The sequence below is a fragment of the Leucopleurus acutus genome (assembly GCF_964270905.1).
Source record: "Leucopleurus acutus genome assembly, chromosome: 6".
NCBI lineage: Eukaryota > Metazoa > Chordata > Mammalia > Artiodactyla > Delphinidae > Leucopleurus > Leucopleurus acutus.
The window spans coordinates 20,688,007-20,710,958 of NC_139149.1; positions in this window are offsets into that span (position 1 = coordinate 20,688,007).

Below are 22,952 nucleotides of genomic sequence, written 5' to 3' on the forward strand. Positions count from 1 at the left end.
ATGACAGTGCCCCTGAGCTCCTTTCTGCAACTCGCTTTCTTGTGAGCTGGCCGCAACACCGCAGGATTGCTTCAGGCCCTAGTGTGGTTCCGGCATGGCACGCTGAGCCTTTGGTTAATTCCTCTTCCTGGTGGGAAATGAGAGTTAAATTTGCCCGTCCAGACACCTCCAGCTAGTCTCTCATTGGTTCTCCCTATTCCTGTTCATTTTCCGCAGAAATTGCAAACTGGGCCAAACAGCAGGTTAAAGGCACTGACTCTCCAAGTGGGGAGAGTGTTAGTGAAGCGTCTGGAATGTTGCACCCGAGTACCAGGGGACGAAAACTGAGACACATTTGAACACGTTTCCTGATCACACGGTGGATCGTACTCTGGGTTCCACATGCATGTTTTAGCTGAAGGAAGAATCCCTTAAACCTGGAGAGTTGAGACCCATGGAATGGGTACCATGCAATATGACTTCAAAGGGTCTGCATTTGCTCACCGAACCTCACCAATCCTATCACTGCTGCGTTTATGCCACTGTACACACGCTTGATTCTCTTTCGGAGACATATAAATCCATAGGTTTTAAGATTCCTACTAGTCAGGTATATTCTTAGGCGTTTAATATGGGGTGTTGTGTCCACTTCGTTGAGCAAGGAGTAGCTCTTGTCTATGACATATTTGGCTTATGGAGCGGTATCTGTGCTAATTTCAATCTCTGGTTTTATGCAGCACCCCAACTCACCTTTCCCCTTAAGCAAGCATAAGTTGGTTTTCTACATTTGAGACCCTGTTCTGTTTTGAAATTCAGTTCCTGTGTAGCCAAGTTTAAATTCCGTGTATTAGTGACATCTTATGATGTTTCTTTTTCTGTGTGACTTATTTCACTTAGAATCATCGTACCTGAATCCACTCATTATGCTGCTACGGGACTGATGACATAGATTTCATTGCTGAGTGATACTGCATTGTACGTAAGTACCACAACTTTATCCATTTTTCGCTTTCCGTGATATTGAACTTGTACCGTCAACGAGGTTCTTGTAAACACAGCCGTCCCAAACTTTCGGGTGGCTGTGTCTTTTTGATTATAATTTCCCTAAGCTACAGGACCATAAGTGGAAGTGCCCTAGGCTCTGTTGCTGTGTTTTCTAGATGTTTCAGGAAACATCATACACTTCTCCAGAGTGGCTGTTGGCAATTTGCATCCCGCCCATCAGCATAACAAGGCTCCCAGTTCTCCATGGCCTGTCCTGCCTTTCTGGATTTTACACTTTTTTCAGATGGCCCTTTTGACCTGGGGGCAGTGAGACTTCATTGTAGTGCAGATTTCCTTTGCAAGCTTGCTTGGTTGGCCAAAAAGGGCGTATGCGTTTTTTCCTGAATATATTCAGGAAAAAACGCATACGCCCTTTTTGGCCAAGTGCATCATTGTGGACGTTCTGCCTCTTTTCCTATGCTTTACATGCAATTCCAGTCTACCTCCTGAAATCGGTTTCCTGCAATTCTGCCCCGCTGTCAAGTCCTCTTGGCAGCCTTACTTCAATATATTTTTGGACGATAGCTGTCATTTATAACTCTGCAGGGTTGTGAATGACAGTGCCCCTGAGCTCCTTTCTTCAACTCGCTTTCTTGTGAGCTGGCCGCAACACCGCAGGATTGCTTCAGGCCCTAGTGTGGTTCCGGCATGGCACGCTGAGCCTTTGGTTAATTCCTCTTCCTGGTGGGAAATGAGAGTTAAATTTGCCCGTCCAGACACCTCCAGCTAGTCTCTCATTGGTTCTCCCTATTCCTGTTCATTTTCCGCAGAAATTGCAAACTGGGCCAAACAGCAGGTTAAAGGCACTGACTCTCCAAGTGGGGAGAGTGTTAGTGAAGCGTCTGGAATGTTGCACCCGAGTACCAGGGGACGAAAACTGAGACACATTTGAACACGTTTCCTGATCACACGGTGGATCGTACTCTGGGTTCCACATGCATGTTTTAGCTGAAGGAAGAATCCCTTAAACCTGGAGAGTTGAGACCCATGGAATGGGTACCATGCAATATGACTTCAAAGGGTCTGCATTTGCTCACCGAACCTCACCAATCCTATCACTGCTGCGTTTATGCCACTGTACACACGCTTGATTCTCTTTCGGAGACATATAAATCCATAGGTTTTAAGATTCCTACTAGTCAGGTATATTCTTAGGCGTTTAATATGGGGTGTTGTGTCCACTTCGTTGAGCAAGGAGTAGCTCTTGTCTATGACATATTTGGCTTATGGAGCGGTATCTGTGCTAATTTCAATCTCTGGTTTTATGCAGCACCCCAACTCACCTTTCCCCTTAAGCAAGCATAAGTTGGTTTTCTACATTTGAGACCCTGTTCTGTTTTGAAATTCAGTTCCTGTGTAGCCAAGTTTAAATTCCGTGTATTAGTGACATCTTATGATGTTTCTTTTTCTGTGTGACTTATTTCACTTAGAATCATCGTACCTGAATCCACTCATTATGCTGCTACGGGACTGATGACATAGATTTCATTGCTGAGTGATACTGCATTGTACGTAAGTACCACAACTTTATCCATTTTTCGCTTTCTGTGATATTGAACTTGTACCGTAAACGAGGTTCTTGTAAACACAGCCGTCCCAAACTTTGGGGTGGCTGTGTCTTTTTGATTATAATTTCCCTAAGCTACAGGACCATAAGTGGAAGTGCCCTAGGCTCTGTTGCTTTGTTTTCTAGATGTTTCAGGAAACATCATACACTTCTCCAGAGTGGCTGTTGGCAATTTGCATCCCGCCCATCAGCATAACAAGGCTCCCAGTTCTCCATGGCCTGTCCTGCCTTTTTGGATTTTACACTTTTTTCAGATGGCCCTTTTGACCGGGGGGCAGTGAGACTTCATTGTAGTGCAGATTTCCTTTGCAAGCTTGCTTGGTTGGCCAAAAAGGGCGTATGCGTTTTTTCCTGAATATATTCAGGAAAAAACGCATACGCCCTTTTTGGCCAAGTGCATCATTGTGGACGTTCTGCCTCTTTCCCTATGCTTTACATGTAATTCCAGTCTACCTCCTGAAATCGGTTTCCTGCAATTCTGCCCCGCTGTCAAGTCCTCTTGGCAGACTTACTTCAATATATTTTTGGACGATAGCTGTCATTTATAACTCTGCAGGGTTGTGAATGACAGTGCCCCTGAGCTCCTTTCTTCAACTCGCTTTCTTGTGAGCTGGCCGCAACACCGCAGGATTGCTTCAGGCCCTAGTGTGGTTCCGGCATGGCACGCTGAGCCTTTGGTTAATTCCTCTTCCTGGTGGGAAATGAGAGTTAAATTTGCCCGTCCAGACACCTCCAGCTAGTCTCTCATTGGTTCTCCCTATTCCTGTTCATTTTCCACAGAAATTGCAAACTGGGCCAAACAGCAGGTTAAAGGCACTGACTCTCCAAGTGGGGAGAGTGTTAGTAAAGCGTCTGGAATGTTGCACCCGAGTACCAGGGGACGAAAACTGAGACACATTTGAACACGTTTCCCGATCACACGGTGGATCGTACTCTGGGTTCCACATGCATGTTTTAGCTGAAGGAAGAATCCCTTAAACCTGGAGAGTTGAGACCCATGGAATGGGTACCATGCAATATGACTTCAAAGGGTCTGCATTTGCTCACCGAACCTCACCAATCCTATCACTGCTGCGTTTATGCCACTGTACACACGCTTGATTCTCTTTCGGAGACATATAAATCCATAGGTTTTAAGATTCTTACTAGTCAGGTATATTCTTAGGCGTTTAATATGGGGTGTTGAGTCCACTTCGTTGAGCAAGGAGTAGCTCTTGTCTATGACATATTTGGCTTATGGAGCGGTATCTGTGCTAATTTCAATCTCTGGTTTTATGCAGCACCCCAACTCACCTTTCCCCTTAAGCAAGCATAAGTTGGTTTTCTACATTTGAGACCCTGTTCTGTTTTGAAATTCAGTTCCTGTGTAGCCAAGTTTAAATTCCGTGTATTAGTGACATCTTATGATGTTTCTTTTTCTGTGTGACTTATTTCACTTAGAATCATCGTACCTGAATCCACTCATTATGCTGCTACGGGACTGATGACATAGATTTCATTGCTGAGTGATACTGCATTGTACGTAAGTACCACAACTTTATCCATTTTTCGCTTTCCGTGATATTGAACTTGTACCGTCAACGAGGTTCTTGTAAACACAGCCGTCCCAAACTTTGGGGTGGCTGTGTCTTTTTGATTATAATTTCCCTAAGCTACAGGACCATAAGTGGAAGTGCCCTAGGCTCTGTTGCTGTGTTTTCTAGATGTTTCAGGAAACATCATACACTTCTCCAGAGTGGCTGTTGGCAATTTGCATCCCGCCCATCAGCATAACAAGGCTCCCAGTTCTCCATGGCCTGTCCTGCCTTTCTGGATTTTACACTTTTTTCAGATGGCCCTTTTGACCTGGGGGCAGTGAGACTTCATTGTAGTGCAGATTTCCTTTGCAAGCTTGCTTGGTTGGCCAAAAAGGGCGTATGCGTTTTTTCCTGAATATATTCAGGAAAAAATGCATACGCCCTTTTTGGCCAAGTGCATCATTGTGGACGTTCTGCCTCTTTTCCTATGCTTTACATGCAATTCCAGTCTACCTCCTGAAATCGGTTTCCTGCAATTCTGCCCCGCTGTCAAGTCCTCTTGGCAGCCTTACTTCAATATATTTTTGGACGATAGCTGTCATTTATAACTCTGCAGGGTTGTGAATGACAGTGTCCCTGAGCTCCTTTCTTCAACTCGCTTTCTTGTGAGCTGGCCGCAACACCGCAGGATTGCTTCAGGCCCTCGTGTGGTTCCAGCATGGCACGCTGAGCCTTTGGTTAATTCCTCTTCCTGGTGGGAAATGAGAGTTAAATTTGCCCGTCCAGACACCTCCAGCTAGTCTCTCATTGGTTCTCCCTATTCCTGTTCATTTTCCGCAGAAATTGCAAACTGGGCCAAACAGCAGGTTAAAGGCACTGACTCTCCAAGTGGGGAGAGTGTTAGTGAAGCGTCTGGAATGTTGCACCCGAGTACCAGGGGACGAAAACTGAGACACATTTGAACAAGTTTCCAGATCACACGGTGGATCGTACTCTGGGTTCCACATGCATGTTTTAGCTGAAGGAAGAATCCCTTAAACCTGGAGAGTTGAGACCCATGGAATGGGTACCATGCAATATGACTTCAAAGGGTCTGCATTTGCTCACCGAACCTCACCAATCCTATCACTGCTGCGTTTATGCCACTGTACACACGCTTGATTCTCTTTCGGAGACATATAAATCCATAGGTTTTAAGATTCTTACTAGTCAGGTATATTCTTAGGCGTTTAATATGGGGTGTTGAGTCCACTTCGTTGAGCAAGGAGTAGCTCTTGTCTATGACATATTTGGCTTATGGAGCGGTATCTGTGCTAATTTCAATCTCTGGTTTTATGCAGCACCCCAACTCACCTTTCCCCTTAAGCAAGCATAAGTTGGTTTTCTACATTTGAGACCCTGTTCTGTTTTGAAATTCAGTTCCTGTGTAGCCAAGTTTAAATTCCGTGTATTAGTGACATCTTATGATGTTTCTTTTTCTGTGTGACTTATTTCACTTAGAATCATCGTACCTGAATCCACTCATTATGCTGCTACGGGACTGATGACATAGATTTCATTGCTGAGTGATACTGCATTGTACGTAAGTACCACAACTTTATCCATTTTTCGCTTTCTGTGATATTGAACTTGTACCGTCAACGAGGTTCTTGTAAACACAGCCGTCCCAAACTTTGGGGTGGCTGTGTCTTTTTGATTATAATTTCCCTAAGCTACAGGACCATAAGTGGAAGTGCCCTAGGCTCTGTTGCTTTGTTTTCTAGATGTTTCAGGAAACATCATACACTTCTCCAGAGTGGCTGTTGGCAATTTGCATCCCGCCCATCAGCATAACAAGGCTCCCAGTTCTCCATGGCCTGTCCTGCCTTTCTGGATTTTACACTTTTTTCAGATGGCCCTTTTGACCGGGGGGCAGTGATACTTCATTGTAGTGCAGATTTCCTTTGCAAGCTTGCTTGGTTGGCCAAAAAGGGCGTATGCGTTTTTTCCTGAATATATTCAGGAAAAAACGCATACGCCCTTTTTGGCCAAGTGCATCATTGTGGACGTTCTGCCTCTTTTCCTATGCTTTACATGCAATTCCAGTCTACCTCCTGAAATCGGTTTCCTGCAATTCTGCCCCGCTGTCAAGTCCTCTTGGCAGCCTTACTTCAATATATTTTTGGACGATAGCTGTCATTTATAACTCTGCAGGGTTGTGAATGACAGTGCCCCTGAGCTCCTTTCTTCAACTCGCTTTCTTGTGAGCTGGCCGCAACACCGCAGGATTGCTTCAGGCCCTAGTGTGGTTCCGGCATGGCACGCTGAGCCTTTGGTTAATTCCTCTTCCTGGTGGGAAATGAGAGTTAAATTTGCCCGTCCAGACACCTCCAGCTAGTCTCTCATTGGTTCTCCCTATTCCTGTTCATTTTCCGCAGAAATTGCAAACTGGGTCAAACAGCAGGTTAAAGGCACTGACTCTCCAAGTGGGGAGAGTGTTAGTAAAGCGTCTGGAATGTTGCACCCGAGTACCAGGGGACGAAAACTGAGACACATTTGAACACGTTTCCCGATCACACGGTGGATCGTACTCTGGGTTCCACATGCATGTTTTAGCTGAAGGAAGAATCCCTTAAACCTGGAGAGTTGAGACCCATGGAATGGGTACCATGCAATATGACTTCAAAGGGTCTGCATTTGCTCACCGAACCTCACCAATCCTATCACTGCTGCATTTATTCCACTGTACACACGCTTGATTCTCTTTCGGAGACATATAAATCCATAGGTTTTAAGATTCTTACTAGTCAGGTATATTCTTAGGCGTTTAATATGGGGTGCTGAGTCCACTTCGTTGAGTAAGGAGTAGCTCTTGTCTATGACATATTTGGCTTATGGAGCGGTATCTGTGCTAATTTCAATCTCTGGTTTTATGCAGCACCCCAACTCACCTTTCCCCTTAAGCAAGCATAAGTTGGTTTTCTACATTTGAGACCCTGTTCTGTTTTGAAATTCAGTTCCTGTGTAGCCAAGTTTAAATTCCGTGTATTAGTGACATCTTATGATGTTTCTTTTTCTGTGTGACTTATTTCACTTAGAATCATCGTACCTGAATCCACTCATTATGCTGCTACGGGACTGATGAGATAGATTTCATTGCTGAGTGATATTGCATTGTACGTAAGTACCACAACTTTATCCATTTTTCGCTTTCTGTGATATTGAACTTGTACCGTAAACGAGGTTCTTGTAAACACAGCCGTCCCAAACTTTGGGGTGGCTGTGTCTTTTTGATTATAATTTCCCTAAGCTACAGGACCATAAGTGGAAGTGCCCTAGGCTCTGTTGCTTTGTTTTCTAGATGTTTCAGGAAACATCATACACTTCTCCAGAGTGGCTGTTGGCAATTTGCATCCCGCCCATCAGCATAACAAGGCTCCCAGTTCTCCATGGCCTGTCCTGCCTTTCTGGATTTTACACTTTTTTCAGATGGCCCTTTTGACCGGGGGGCAGTGAGACTTCATTGTAGTGCAGATTTCCTTTGCAAGCTTGCTTGGTTGGCCAAAAAGGGCGTATGCGTTTTTTCCTGAATATATTCAGGAAAAAACGCATACGCCCTTTTTGGCCAAGTGCATCATTGTGGACGTTCTGCCTCTTTTCCTATGCTTTACATGCAATTCCAGTCTACCTCCTGAAATCGGTTTCCTGCAATTCTGCCCCGCTGTCAAGTCCTCTTGGCAGCCTTACTTCAATATATTTTTGGACGATAGCTGTCATTTATAACTCTGCAGGGTTGTGAATGACAGTGCCCCTGAGCTCCTTTCTTCAACTCGCTTTCTTGTGAGCTGGCCACAACACCGCAGGATTGCTTCAGGCCCTAGTGTGGTTCTGGCATGGCACGCTGAGCCTTTGGTTAATTCCTCTTCCTGGTGGGAAATGAGAGTTAAATTTGCCCGTCCAGACACCTCCAGCTAGTCTCTCATTGGTTCTCCCTATTCCTGTTCATTTTCCGCAGAAATTGCAAACTGGGCCAAACAGCAGGTTAAAGGCACTGACTCTCCAAGTGGGGAGAGTGTTAGTAAAGCGTCTGGAATGTTGCACCCGAGTACCAGGGGACGAAAACTGAGACACATTTGAACACGTTTCCTGATCACACGGTGGATCGTACTCTGGGTTCCACATGCATGTTTTAGCTGAAGGAAGAATCCCTTAAACCTGGAGAGTTGAGACCCATGGAATGGGTACCATGCAATATGACTTCAAAGGGTCTGCATTTGCTCACCGAACCTCACCAATCCTATCACTGCTGCGTTTATGCCACTGTACACACGCTCGATTCTCTTTCGGAGACATATAAATCCATAGGTTTTAAGATTCTTACTAGTCAGGTATATTCTTAGGCGTTTAATATGGGGTGTTGAGTCCACTTCGTTGAGCAAGGAGTAGCTCTTGTCTATGACATATTTGGCTTATGGAGCGGTATCTGTGCTAATTTCAATCTCTGGTTTTATGCAGCACCCCAACTCACCTTTCCCCTTAAGCAAGCATAAGTTGGTTTTCTACATTTGAGACCCTGTTCTGTTTTGAAATTCAGTTCCTGTGTAGCCAAGTTTAAATTCCGTGTATTAGTGACATCTTATGATGTTTCTTTTTCTGTGTGACTTATTTCACTTAGAATCATCGTACCTGAATCCACTCATTATGCTGCTACGGGACTGATGACATAGATTTCATTGCTGAGTGATACTGCATTGTACGTAAGTACCACAACTTTATCCATTTTTCACTTTCTGTGATATTGAACTTGTACCATCAACGAGGTTCTTGTAAACACAGCCGTCCCAAACTTTGGGGTGGCTGTGTCTTTTTGATTATAATTTCCCTAAGCTACAGGACCATAAGTGGAAGTGCCCTAGGCTCTGTTGCTTTGTTTTCTAGATGTTTCAGGAAACATCATACACTTCTCCAGAGTGGCTGTTGGCAATTTGCATCCCGCCCATCAGCATAACAAGGCTCCCAGTTCTCCATGGCCTGTCCTGCCTTTCTGGATTTTACACTTTTTTCAGATGGCCCTTTTGACCGGGGAGCAGTGAGACTTCATTGTAGTGCAGATTTCCTTTGCAAGCTTGCTTGGTTTGCCAAAAAGGGCGTATGCGTTTTTTCCTGAATATATTCAGGAAAAAACGCATACGCCCTTTTTGGCCAAGTGCATCATTGTGGACGTTCTGCCTCTTTTCCTATGCTTTACATGCAATTCCAGTCTACCTCCTGAAATCAGTATCCTGCAATTCTGCCCCGCTGTCAAGTCCTCTTGGCAGCCTTACTTCAATATATTTTTGGACGATAGCTGTCATTTATAACTCTGCAGGGTTGTGAATGACAGTGCCCCTGAGCTCCTTTCTTCAACTCGCTTTCTTGTGAGTTGGCCGCAACACCGCAGGATTGCTTCAGGCCCTAGTGTGGTTCCGGCATGGCGCTGAGCCTTTGGTTAATTCCTCTTCCTGGTGGGAAATGAGAGTTAAATTTGCCCGTCCAGACACCTCCAGCTAGTCTCTCATTGGTTCTCCCTATTCCTGTTCATTTTCCGCAGAAATTGCAAACTGGGCCAAACAGCAGGTTAAAGGCACTGACTCTCCAAGTGGGGAGAGTGTTAGTAAAGCGTCTGGAATGTTGCACCCGAGTATCAGGGGACGAAAACTGAGACACATTTGAACACGTTTCCCGATCACACGGTGGATCGTACTCTGGGTTCCACATGCATGTTTTAGCTGAAGGAAGAATCCCTTAAACCTGGAGAGTTGAGACCCATGGAATGGGTACCATGCAATATGACTTCAAAGGGTCTGCATTTGCTCACCGAACCTCACCAATCCTATCACTGCTGCGTTTATGCCACTGTACACACGCTTGATTCTCTTTCGGAGACATATAAATCCATAGGTTTTAAGATTCCTACTAGTCAGGTATATTCTTAGGCGTTTAATATGGGGTGTTGTGTCCACTTCGTTGAGCAAGGAGTAGCTCTTGTCTATGACATATTTGGCTTATGGAGCGGTATCTGTGCTAATTTCAATCTCTGGTTTTATGCAGCACCCCAACTCACCTTTCCCCTTAAGCAAGCATAAGTTGGTTTTCTACATTTGAGACCCTGTTCTGTTTTGAAATTCAGTTCCTGTGTAGCCAAGTTTAAATTCCGTGTATTAGTGACATCTTATGATGTTTCTTTTTCTGTGTGACTTATTTCACTTAGAATCATCGTACCTGAATCCACTCATTATGCTGCTACGGGACTGATGACATAGATTTCATTGCTGAGTGATACTGCATTGTACGTAAGTACCACAACTTTATCCATTTTTCGCTTTCCGTGATATTGAACTTGTACCGTCAACGAGGTTCTTGTAAACACAGCCGTCCCAAACTTTGGGGTGGCTGTGTCTTTTTGATTATAATTTCCCTAAGCTACAGGACCATAAGTGGAAGTGCCCTAGGCTCTGTTGCTGTGTTTTCTAGATGTTTCAGGAAACATCATACACTTCTCCAGAGTGGCTGTTGGCAATTTGCATCCCACCCATCAGCATAACAAGGCTCCCAGTTCTCCATGGCCTGTCCTGCCTTTCTGGATTTTACACTTTTTTCAGATGGCCCTTTTGACCTGGGGGCAGTGAGACTTCATTGTAGTGCAGATTTCCTTTGCAAGCTTGCTTGGTTGGCCAAAAAGGGCGTATGCGTTTTTTCCTGAATATATTCAGGAAAAAACGCATACGCCCTTTTTGGCCAAGTGCATCATTGTGGACGTTCTGCCTCTTTTCCTATGCTTTACATGCAATTCCAGTCTACCTCCTGAAATCGGTTTCCTGCAATTCTGCCCCGCTGTCAAGTCCTCTTGGCAGCCTTACTTCAATATATTTTTGGACGATAGCTGTCATTTATAACTCTGCAGGGTTGTGAATGACAGTGCCCCTGAGCTCCTTTCTTCAACTCGCTTTCTTGTGAGCTGGCCGCAACACCGCAGGATTGCTTCAGGCCCTAGTGTGGTTCCGGCATGGCACGCTGAGCCTTTGGTTAATTCCTCTTCCTGGTGGGAAATGAGAGTTAAATTTGCCCGTCCAGACACCTCCAGCTAGTCTCTCATTGGTTCTCCCTATTCCTGTTCATTTTCCGCAGAAATTGCAAACTGGGCCAAACAGCAGGTTAAAGGCACTGACTCTCCAAGTGGGGAGAGTGTTAGTGAAGCGTCTGGAATGTTGCACCCGAGTACCAGGGGACGAAAACTGAGACACATTTGAACACGTTTCCCGATCACACGGTGGATCGTACTCTGGGTTCCACATGCATGTTTTAGCTGAAGGAAGAATCCCTTAAACCTGGAGAGTTGAGACCCATGGAATGGGTACCATGCAATATGACTTCAAAGGGTCTGCATTTGCTCACCGAACCTCACCAATCCTATCACTGCTGCGTTTATGCCACTGTACACACACTTGATTCTCTTTCGGAGACATATAAATCCATAGGTTTTAAGATTCCTACTAGTCAGGTATATTCTTAGGCGTTTAATATGGGGTGTTGTGTCCACTTCGTTGAGCAAGGAGTAGCTCTTGTCTATGACATATTTGGCTTATGGAGCGGTATCTGTGCTAATTTCAATCTCTGGTTTTATGCAGCACCCCAACTCACCTTTCCCCTTAAGCAAGCATAAGTTGGTTTTCTACATTTGAGACCCTGTTCTGTTTTGAAATTCAGTTCCTGTGTAGCCAAGTTTAAATTCCGTGTATTAGTGACATCTTATGATGTTTCTTTTTCTGTGTGACTTATTTCACTTAGAATCATCGTACCTGAATCCACTCATTATGCTGCTACGGGACTGATGACATAGATTTCATTGCTGAGTGATACTGCATTGTACGTAAGTACCACAACTTTATCCATTTTTCGCTTTCTGTGATATTGAACTTGTACCGTCAACGAGGTTCTTGTAAACACAGCCGTCCCAAACTTTGGGGTGGCTGTGTCTTTTTGATTATAATTTCCCTAAGCTACAGGACCATAAGTGGAAGTGCCCTAGGCTCTGTTGCTTTGTTTTCTAGATGTTTCAGGAAACATCATACACTTCTCCAGAGTGGCTGTTGGCAATTTGCATCCCGCCCATCAGCATAACAAGGCTCCCAGTTCTCCATGGCCTGTCCTGCCTTTCTGGATTTTACACTTTTTTCAGATGGCCCTTTTGACCGGGGGGCAGTGAGACTTCATTGTAGTGCAGATTTCCTTTGCAAGCTTGCTTGGTTGGCCAAAAAGGGCGTATGCGTTTTTTCCTGAATATATTCAGGAAAAAACGCATACGCCCTTTTTGGCCAAGTGCATCATTGTGGACGTTCTGCCTCTTTCCCTATGCTTTACATGTAATTCCAGTCTACCTCCTGAAATCGGTTTCCTGCAATTCTGCCCCGCTGTCAAGTCCTCTTGGCAGACTTACTTCAATATATTTTTGGACGATAGCTGTCATTTATAACTCTGCAGGGTTGTGAATGACAGTGCCCCTGAGCTCCTTTCTTCAACTCGCTTTCTTGTGAGCTGGCCGCAACACCGCAGGATTGCTTCAGGCCCTAGTGTGGTTCCGGCATGGCACGCTGAGCCTTTGGTTAATTCCTCTTCCTGGTGGGAAATGAGAGTTAAATTTGCCCGTCCAGACACCTCCAGCTAGTCTCTCATTGGTTCTCCCTATTCCTGTTCATTTTCCACAGAAATTGCAAACTGGGCCAAACAGCAGGTTAAAGGCACTGACTCTCCAAGTGGGGAGAGTGTTAGTAAAGCGTCTGGAATGTTGCACCCGAGTACCAGGGGACGAAAACTGAGACACATTTGAACACGTTTCCCGATCACACGGTGGATCGTACTCTGGGTTCCACATGCATGTTTTAGCTGAAGGAAGAATCCCTTAAACCTGGAGAGTTGAGACCCATGGAATGGGTACCATGCAATATGACTTCAAAGGGTCTGCATTTGCTCACCGAACCTCACCAATCCTATCACTGCTGCGTTTATGCCACTGTACACACGCTTGATTCTCTTTCGGAGACATATAAATCCATAGGTTTTAAGATTCTTACTAGTCAGGTATATTCTTAGGCGTTTAATATGGGGTGTTGAGTCCACTTCGTTGAGCAAGGAGTAGCTCTTGTCTATGACATATTTGGCTTATGGAGCGGTATCTGTGCTCATTTCAATCTCTGGTTTTATGCAGCACCCCAACTCACCTTTCCCCTTAAGCAAGCATAAGTTGGTTTTCTACATTTGAGACCCTGTTCTGTTTTGAAATTCAGTTCCTGTGTAGCCAAGTTTAAATTCCGTGTATTAGTGACATCTTATGATGTTTCTTTTTCTGTGTGACTTATTTCACTTAGAATCATCGTACCTGAATCCACTCATTATGCTGCTACGGGACTGATGACATAGATTTCATTGCTGAGTGATACTGCATTGTACGTAAGTACCACAACTTTATCCATTTTTCGCTTTCCGTGATATTGAACTTGTACCGTCAACGAGGTTCTTGTAAACACAGCCGTCCCAAACTTTGGGGTGGCTGTGTCTTTTTGATTATAATTTCCCTAAGCTACAGGACCATAAGTGGAAGTGCCCTAGGCTCTGTTGCTGTGTTTTCTAGATGTTTCAGGAAACATCATACACTTCTCCAGAGTGGCTGTTGGCAATTTGCATCCCGCCCATCAGCATAACAAGGCTCCCAGTTCTCCATGGCCTGTCCTGCCTTTCTGGATTTTACACTTTTTTCAGATGGCCCTTTTGACCTGGGGGCAGTGAGACTTCATTGTAGTGCAGATTTCCTTTGCAAGCTTGCTTGGTTGGCCAAAAAGGGCGTATGCGTTTTTTCCTGAATATATTCAGGAAAAAATGCATACGCCCTTTTTGGCCAAGTGCATCATTGTGGACGTTCTGCCTCTTTTCCTATGCTTTACATGCAATTCCAGTCTACCTCCTGAAATCGGTTTCCTGCAATTCTGCCCCGCTGTCAAGTCCTCTTGGCAGCCTTACTTCAATATATTTTTGGACGATAGCTGTCATTTATAACTCTGCAGGGTTGTGAATGACAGTGCCCCTGAGCTCCTTTCTTCAACTCGCTTTCTTGTGAGCTGGCCGCAACACCGCAGGATTGCTTCAGGCCCTAGTGTGGTTCCGGCATGGCACGCTGAGCCTTTGGTTAATTCCTCTTCCTGGTGGGAAATGAGAGTTAAATTTGCCCGTCCAGACACCTCCAGCTAGTCTCTCATTGGTTCTCCCTATTCCTGTTCATTTTCCGCAGAAATTGCAAACTGGGCCAAACAGCAGGTTAAAGGCACTGACTCTCCAAGTGGGGAGAGTGTTAGTGAAGCGTCTGGAATGTTGCACCCGAGTACCAGGGGACGAAAACTGAGACACATTTGAACAAGTTTCCAGATCACACGGTGGATCGTACTCTGGGTTCCACATGCATGTTTTAGCTGAAGGAAGAATCCCTTAAACCTGGAGAGTTGAGACCCATGGAATGGGTACCATGCAATATGACTTCAAAGGGTCTGCATTTGCTCACCGAACCTCACCAATCCTATCACTGCTGCGTTTATGCCACTGTACACACGCTTGATTCTCTTTCGGAGACATATAAATCCATAGGTTTTAAGATTCTTACTAGTCAGGTATATTCTTAGGCGTTTAATATGGGGTGTTGAGTCCACTTCGTTGAGCAAGGAGTAGCTCTTGTCTATTACATATTTGGCTTATGGAGCGGTATCTGTGCTAATTTCAATCTCTGGTTTTATGCAGCACCCCAACTCACCTTTCCCCTTAAGCAAGCATAAGTTGGTTTTCTACATTTGAGACCCTGTTCTGTTTTGAAATTCAGTTCCTGTGTAGCCAAGTTTAAATTCCGTGTATTAGTGACATCTTATGATGTTTCTTTTTCTGTGTGACTTATTTCACTTAGAATCATCGTACCTGAATCCACTCATTATGCTGCTACGGGACTGATGACATAGATTTCATTGCTGAGTGATATTGCATTGTACGTAAGTACCACAACTTTATCCATTTTTCGCTTTCTGTGATATTGAACTTGTACCGTAAACGAGGTTCTTGTAAACACAGCCGTCCCAAACTTTGGGGTGGCTGTGTCTTTTTGATTATAATTTCCCTAAGCTACAGGACCATAAGTGGAAGTGCCCTAGGCTCTGTTGCTTTGTTTTCTAGATGTTTCAGGAAACATCATACACTTCTCCAGAGTGGCTGTTGGCAATTTGCATCCCGCCCATCAGCATAACAAGGCTCCCAGTTCTCCATGGCCTGTCCTGCCTTTCTGGATTTTACACTTTTTTCAGATGGCCCTTTTGACCGGGGGGCAGTGAGACTTCATTGTAGTGCAGATTTCCTTTGCAAGCTTGCTTGGTTGGCCAAAAAGGGCGTATGCGTTTTTTCCTGAATATATTCAGGAAAAAACGCATACGCCCTTTTTGGCCAAGTGCATCATTGTGGACGTTCTGCCTCTTTTCCTATGCTTTACATGCAATTCCAGTCTACCTCCTGAAATCGGTTTCCTGCAATTCTGCCCCGCTGTCAAGTCCTCTTGGCAGCCTTACTTCAATATATTTTTGGACGATAGCTGTCATTTATAACTCTGCAGGGTTGTGAATGACAGTGCCCCTGAGCTCCTTTCTTCAACTCGCTTTCTTGTGAGCTGGCCACAACACCGCAGGATTGCTTCAGGCCCTAGTGTGGTTCTGGCATGGCACGCTGAGCCTTTGGTTAATTCCTCTTCCTGGTGGGAAATGAGAGTTAAATTTGCCCGTCCAGACACCTCCAGCTAGTCTCTCATTGGTTCTCCCTATTCCTGTTCATTTTCCGCAGAAATTGCAAACTGGGCCAAACAGCAGGTTAAAGGCACTGACTCTCCAAGTGGGGAGAGTGTTAGTAAAGCGTCTGGAATGTTGCACCCGAGTACCAGGGGACGAAAACTGAGACACATTTGAACACGTTTCCCGATCACACGGTGGATCGTACTCTGGGTTCCACATGCATGTTTTAGCTGAAGGAAGAATCCCTTAAACCTGGAGAGTTGAGACCCATGGAATGGGTACCATGCAATATGACTTCAAAGGGTCTGCATTTGCTCACCGAACCTCACCAATCCTATCACTGCTGCGTTTATGCCACTGTACACACGCTCGATTCTCTTTCGGAGACATATAAATCCATAGGTTTTAAGATTCTTACTAGTCAGGTATATTCTTAGGCGTTTAATATGGGGTGTTGAGTCCACTTCGTTGAGCAAGGAGTAGCTCTTGTCTATGACATATTTGGCTTATGGAGCGGTATCTGTGCTAATTTCAATCTCTGGTTTTATGCAGCACCCCAACTCACCTTTCCCCTTAAGCAAGCATAAGTTGGTTTTCTACATTTGAGACCCTGTTCTGTTTTGAAATTCAGTTCCTGTGTAGCCAAGTTTAAATTCCGTGTATTAGTGACATCTTATGATGTTTCTTTTTCTGTGTGACTTATTTCACTTAGAATCATCGTACCTGAATCCACTCATTATGCTGCTACGGGACTGATGACATAGATTTCATTGCTGAGTGATACTGCATTGTACGTAAGTACCACAACTTTATCCATTTTTCACTTTCTGTGATATTGAACTTGTACCATCAACGAGGTTCTTGTAAACACAGCCGTCCCAAACTTTGGGGTGGCTGTGTCTTTTTGATTATAATTTCCCTAAGCTATAGGACCATAAGTGGAAGTGCCCTAGGCTCTGTTGCTTTGTTTTCTAGATGTTTCAGGAAACATCATACACTTCTCCACAGTGGCTGTTGGCAATTTGCATCCCGCCCATCAGCATAACAAGGCTCCCAGTTCTCCATGGCCTGTCCTGCCTTTCTGGATTTTACACTTTTTTCAGATGGCCCTTTTGACCGGGGAGCAGTGAGACTTCATTGTAGTGCAGATTTCCTTTGCAAGCTTGCTTGGTTGGCCAAAAAGGGCGTATGCGTTTTTTCCTGAATATATTCAGGAAAAAACGCATACGCCCTTTTTGGCCAAGTGCATCATTGTGGACGTTCTGCCTCTTTTCCTATGCTTTACATGCAATTCCAGTCTACCTCCTGAAATCAGTATCCTGCAATTCTGCCCCGCTGTCAAGTCCTCTTGGCAGCCTTACTTCAATATATTTTTGGACGATAGCTGTCATTTATAACTCTGCAGGGTTGTGAATGACAGTGCCCCTGAGCTCCTTTCTTCAACTCGCTTTCTTGTGAGTTGGCCGCAACACCGCAGGATTGCTTCAGGCCCTAGTGTGGTTCCGGCATGGCGCTGAGCCTTTGGTTAATTCCTCTTCCTGGTGGGAAATGAGAGTTCAATTTGCCCGTCCAGACACCTCCAGCTAGTCTCTCATTGGTTCTCCCTATTCCTGTTCATTTTCCGCAGAAATTGCAAACTGGGCCAAACAGCAGGTTAAAGGCACTGACTCTCCAAGTGGGGAGAGTGTTAGTAAAGCGTCTGGAATGTTGCACCCGAGTATCAGGGGACGAAAACTGAGACACATTTGAACACGTTTCCCGATCACACGGTGGATCGTACTCTGGGTTCCACATGCATGTTTTAGCTGAAGGAAGAATCCCTTAAACCTGGAGAGTTGAGACCCATGGAATGGGTACCATGCAATATGACTTCAAAGGGTCTGCATTTGCTCACCGAACCTCACCAATCCTATCACTGCTGCGTTTATGCCACTGTACACATGCTTGATTCTCTTTCGGAGACATATAAATCCATAGGTTTTAAGATTCCTACTAGTCAGGTATATTCTTAGGCGTTTAATATGGGGTGTTGAGTCCACTTTGTTGAGCAAGGAGTAGCTCTTGTCTATTACATATTTGGCTTATGGAGCGGTATCTGTGCTAATTTCAATCTCTGGTTTTATGCAGCACCCCAACTCACCTTTCCCCTTAAGCAAGCATAAGTTGGTTTTCTACATTTGAGACCCTGTTCTGTTTTGAAATTCAGTTCCTGTGTAGCCAAGTTTAAATTCCGTGTATTAGTGACATCTTATGATGTTTCTTTTTCTGTGTGACTTATTTCACTTAGAATCATCGTACCTGAATCCACTCATTATGCTGCTACGGGACTGATGACATAGATTTCATTGCTGAGTGATACTGCATTGTACGTAAGTACCACAACTTTATCCATTTTTCGCTTTCTGTGATATTGAACTTGTACCGTCAACGAGGTTCTTGTAAACACAGCCGTCCCAAACTTTGGGGTGGCTGTGTCTTTTTGATTATAATTTCCCTAAGCTATAGGACCATAAGTGGAAGTGCCCTAGGCTCTGTTGCTTTGTTTTCTAGATGTTTCAGGAAACATCATACACTTCTCCAGAGTGGCTGTTGGCAATTTGCATCCCGCCCATCAGCATAACAAGGCTCCCAGTTCTCCATGGCCTGTCCTGCCTTTCTGGATTTTACACTTTTTTCAGATGACCCTTTTGACCGGGGGGCAGTGAGACTTCATTGTAGTGCAGATTTCCTTTGCAAGCTTGCTTGGTTGGCCAAAAAGGGCGTATGCGTTTTTTCCTGAATATATTCAGGAAAAAACGCATACGCCCTTTTTGGCCAAGTGCATCATTGTGGACGTTCTGCCTCTTTTCCTATGCTTTACATGCAATTCCAGTCTACCTCCTGAAATCGGTTTCCTGCAATTCTGCCCCGCTGTCAAGTCCTCTTGGCAGCCTTACTTCAATATATTTTTGGACGATAGCTGTCATTTATAACTCTGCAGGGTTGTGAATGACAGTGCCCCTGAGCTCCTTTCTTCAACTCGCTTTGTTGTGAGCTGGCCGCAACACCGCAGGATTGCTTCAGGCCCTAGTGTGGTTCCGGCATGGCACGCTGAGCCTTTGGTTAATTCCTCTTCCTGGTGGGAAATGAGAGTTAAATTTGCCCGTCCAGACACCTCCAGCTAGTCTCTCATTGGTTCTCCCTATTCCTGTTCATTTTCCGCAGAAATTGCAAACTGGGCCAAACAGCAGGTTAAAGGCACTGACTCTCCAAGTGGGGAGAGTGTTAGTAAAGCGTCTGGAATGTTGCACCCGAGTACCAGGGGACGAAAACTGAGACACATTTGAACACGTTTCCCGATCACACGGTGGATCGTACTCTGGGTTCCACATGCATGTTTTAGCTGAAGGAAGAATCCCTTAAACCTGGAGAGTTGAGACCCATGGAATGGGTACCATGCAATATGACTTCAAAGGGTCTGCATTTGCTCACCGAACCTCACCAATCCTATCACTGCTGCGTTTATGCCACTGTACACACGCTTGATTCTCTTTCGGTGACATATAAATCCATAGGTTTTAAGATTCTTACCAGTCAGGTATATTCTTAGGCGTTTAATATGGGGTGCTGAGTCCACTTCGTTGAGCAAGGAGTAGCTCTTGTCTATGACATATTTGGCTTATGGAGCGGTATCTGTGCTAATTTCAATCTCTGGTTTTATGCAGCACCCCAACTCACCTTTCCCCTTAAGCAAGCATAAGTTGGTTTTCTACATTTGAGACCCTGTTCTGTTTTGAAATTCAGTTCCTGTGTAGCCAAGTTTAAATTCCGTGTATTAGTGACATCTTATGATGTTTCTTTTTCTGTGTGACTTATTTCACTTAGAATCATCGTACCTGAATCCACTCATTATGCTGCTACGGGACTGATGACATAGATTTCATTGCTGAGTGATATTGCATTGTACCTAAGTACCACAACTTTATCCATTTTTTGCTTTCTGTGATTTTGAACTTGTACCGTAAATGAGGTTCTTGTAAACACAGCCGTCCCAAACTTTGGGGTGGCTGTGTCTTTTTGATTATAATTTCCCTAAGCTATAGGACCATAAGTGGAAGTGCCCTAGGCTCTGTTGCTTTGTTTTCTAGATGTTTCAGGAAACATCATACACTTCTCCAGAGTGGCTGTTGGCAATTTGCATCCCGCCCATCAGCATAACAAGGCTCCCAGTTCTCCATGGCCTGTCCTGCCTTTCTGGATTTTACACTTTTTTCAGATGGCCCTTTTGACCGGGGGGCAGTGAGACTTCATTGTAGTGCAGATTTCCTTTGCAAGCTTGCTTGGTTGGCCAAAAAGGGCGTATGCGTTTTTTCCTGAATATATTCAGGAAAAAACGCATACGCCCTTTTTGGCCAAGTGCATCATTGTGGACGTTCTGCCTCTTTTCCTATGCTTTACATGCAATTCCAGTCTACCTCCTGAAATCGGTTTCCTGCAATTCTGCCCCGCTGTCAAGTCCTCTTGGCAGCCTTACTTCAATATATTTTTGGACGATAGCTGTCATTTATAACTCTGCAGGGTTGTGAATGACAGTGCCCCTGAGCTCCTTTCTTCAACTCGCTTTCTTGTGAGCTGGCCGCAACACCGCAGGATTGCTTCAGGCCCTAGTGTGGTTCCGGCATGGCACGCTGAGCCTTTGGTTAATTCCTCTTCCTGGTGGGAAATGAGAGTTAAATTTGCCCGTCCAGACACCTCCAGCTAGTCTCTCATTGGTTCTCCCTATTCCTGTTCATTTTCCGCAGAAATTGCAAACTGGGCCAAACAGCAGGTTAAAGGCACTGACTCTCCAAGTGGGGAGAGTGTTAGTAAAGCGTCTGGAATGTTGCACCCGAGTACCAGGGGACGAAAACTGAGACACATTTGAACACGTTTCCCGATCACACGGTGGATCGTACTCTGGGTTCCACATGCATGTTTTAGCTGAAGGAAGAATCCCTTAAACCTGGAGAGTTGAGACCCATGGAATGGGTACCATGCAATATGACTTCAAAGGGTCTGCATTTGCTCACCGAACCTCACCAATCCTATCACTGCTGCGTTTATGCCACTGTACACACGCTCGATTCTCTTTCGGAGACATATAAATCCATAGGTTTTAAGATTCTTACTAGTCAGGTATATTCTTAGGCGTTTAATATGGGGTGTTGAGTCCACTTCGTTGAGCAAGGAGTAGCTCTTGTCTATTACATATTTGGCTTATGGAGCGGTATCTGTGCTAATTTCAATCTCTGGTTTTATGCAGCACCCCAACTCACCTTTCCCCTTAAGCAAGCATAAGTTGGTTTTCTACATTTGAGACCCTGTTCTGTTTTGAAATTCAGTTCCTGTGTAGCCAAGTTTAAATTCCGTGTATTAGTGACATCTTATGATGTTTCTTTTTCTGTGTGACTTATTTCACTTAGAATCATCGTACCTGAATCCACTCATTATGCTGCTACGGGACTGATGACATAGATTTCATTGCTGAGTGATACTGCATTGTACGTAAGTACCACAACTTTATCCATTTTTCGCTTTCTGTGATATTGAACTTGTACCGTCAACGAGGTTCTTGTAAACACAGCCGTCCCAAACTTTGGGGTGGCTGTGTCTTTTTGATTATAATTTCCCTAAGCTATAGGACCATAAGTGGAAGTGCCCTAGGCTCTGTTGCTTTGTTTTCTAGATGTTTCAGGAAACATCATACACTTCTCCAGAGTGGCTGTTGGCAATTTGCATCCCGCCCATCAGCATAACAAGGCTCCCAGTTCTCCATGGCCTGTTCTGCCTTTCTGGATTTTACACTTTTTTCAGATGGCCCTTTTGACCGGGGGGCAGTGAGACTTCATTGTAGTGCAGATTTCCTTTGCAAGCTTGCTTGGTTGGCCAAAAAGGGCGTATGCGGTTTTCCTCAGGAAAAACCGCATACGCACTTTTAGGCCAAGTGCATCATTGTGGACGTTCTGCCTCTTTTCCTATGCTTTACATGCAATTCCAGTCTACCTCCTGAAATCGGTTTCCTGCAATTCTGCCCCGCTGTCAAGTCCTCTTGGCAGCCTTACTTCAATATATTTTTGGACGATAGCTGTCATTTATAACTCTGCAGGGTTGTGAATGACAGTGCCCCTGAGCTCCTTTCTTCAACTCGCTTTCTTGTGAGCTGGCCGCAACACCGCAGGATTGCTTCAGGCCCTAGTGTGGTTCCGGCATGGCACGCTGAGCCTTTGGTTAATTCCTCTTCCTGGTGGGAAATGAGAGTTAAATTTGCCCGTCCAGACACCTCCAGCTAGTCTCTCATTGGTTCTCCCTATTCCTGTTCATTTTCCGCAGAAATTGCAAACTGGGCCAAACAGCAGGTTAAAGGCACTGACTCTCCAAGTGGGGAGAGTGTTAGTAAAGCGTCTGGAATGTTGCACCCGAGTATCAGGGGACGAAAACTGAGACACATTTGAACACGTTTCCCGATCACACGGTGGATCGTACTCTGGGTTCCACATGCATGTTTTAGCTGAAGGAAGAATCCCTTAAACCTGGAGAGTTGAGACCCATGGAATGGGTACCATGCAATATGACTTCAAAGGGTCTGCATTTGCTCACCGAACCTCACCAATCCTATCACTGCTGCGTTTATGCCACTGTACACACGCTCGATTCTCTTTCGGAGACATATAAATCCATAGGTTTTAAGATTCTTACTAGTCAGGTATATTCTTAGGCGTTTAATATGGGGTGTTGAGTCCACTTCGTTGAGCAAGGAGTAGCTCTTGTCTATGACATATTTGGCTTATGGAGCGGTATCTGTGCTAATTTCAATCTCTGGTTTTATGCAGCACCCCAACTCACCTTTCCCCTTAAGCAAGCATAAGTTGGTTTTCTACATTTGAGACCCTGTTCTGTTTTGAAATTCAGTTCCTGTGTAGCCAAGTTTAAATTCCGTGTATTAGTGACATCTTATGATGTTTCTTTTTCTGTGTGACTTATTTCACTTAGAATCATCGTACC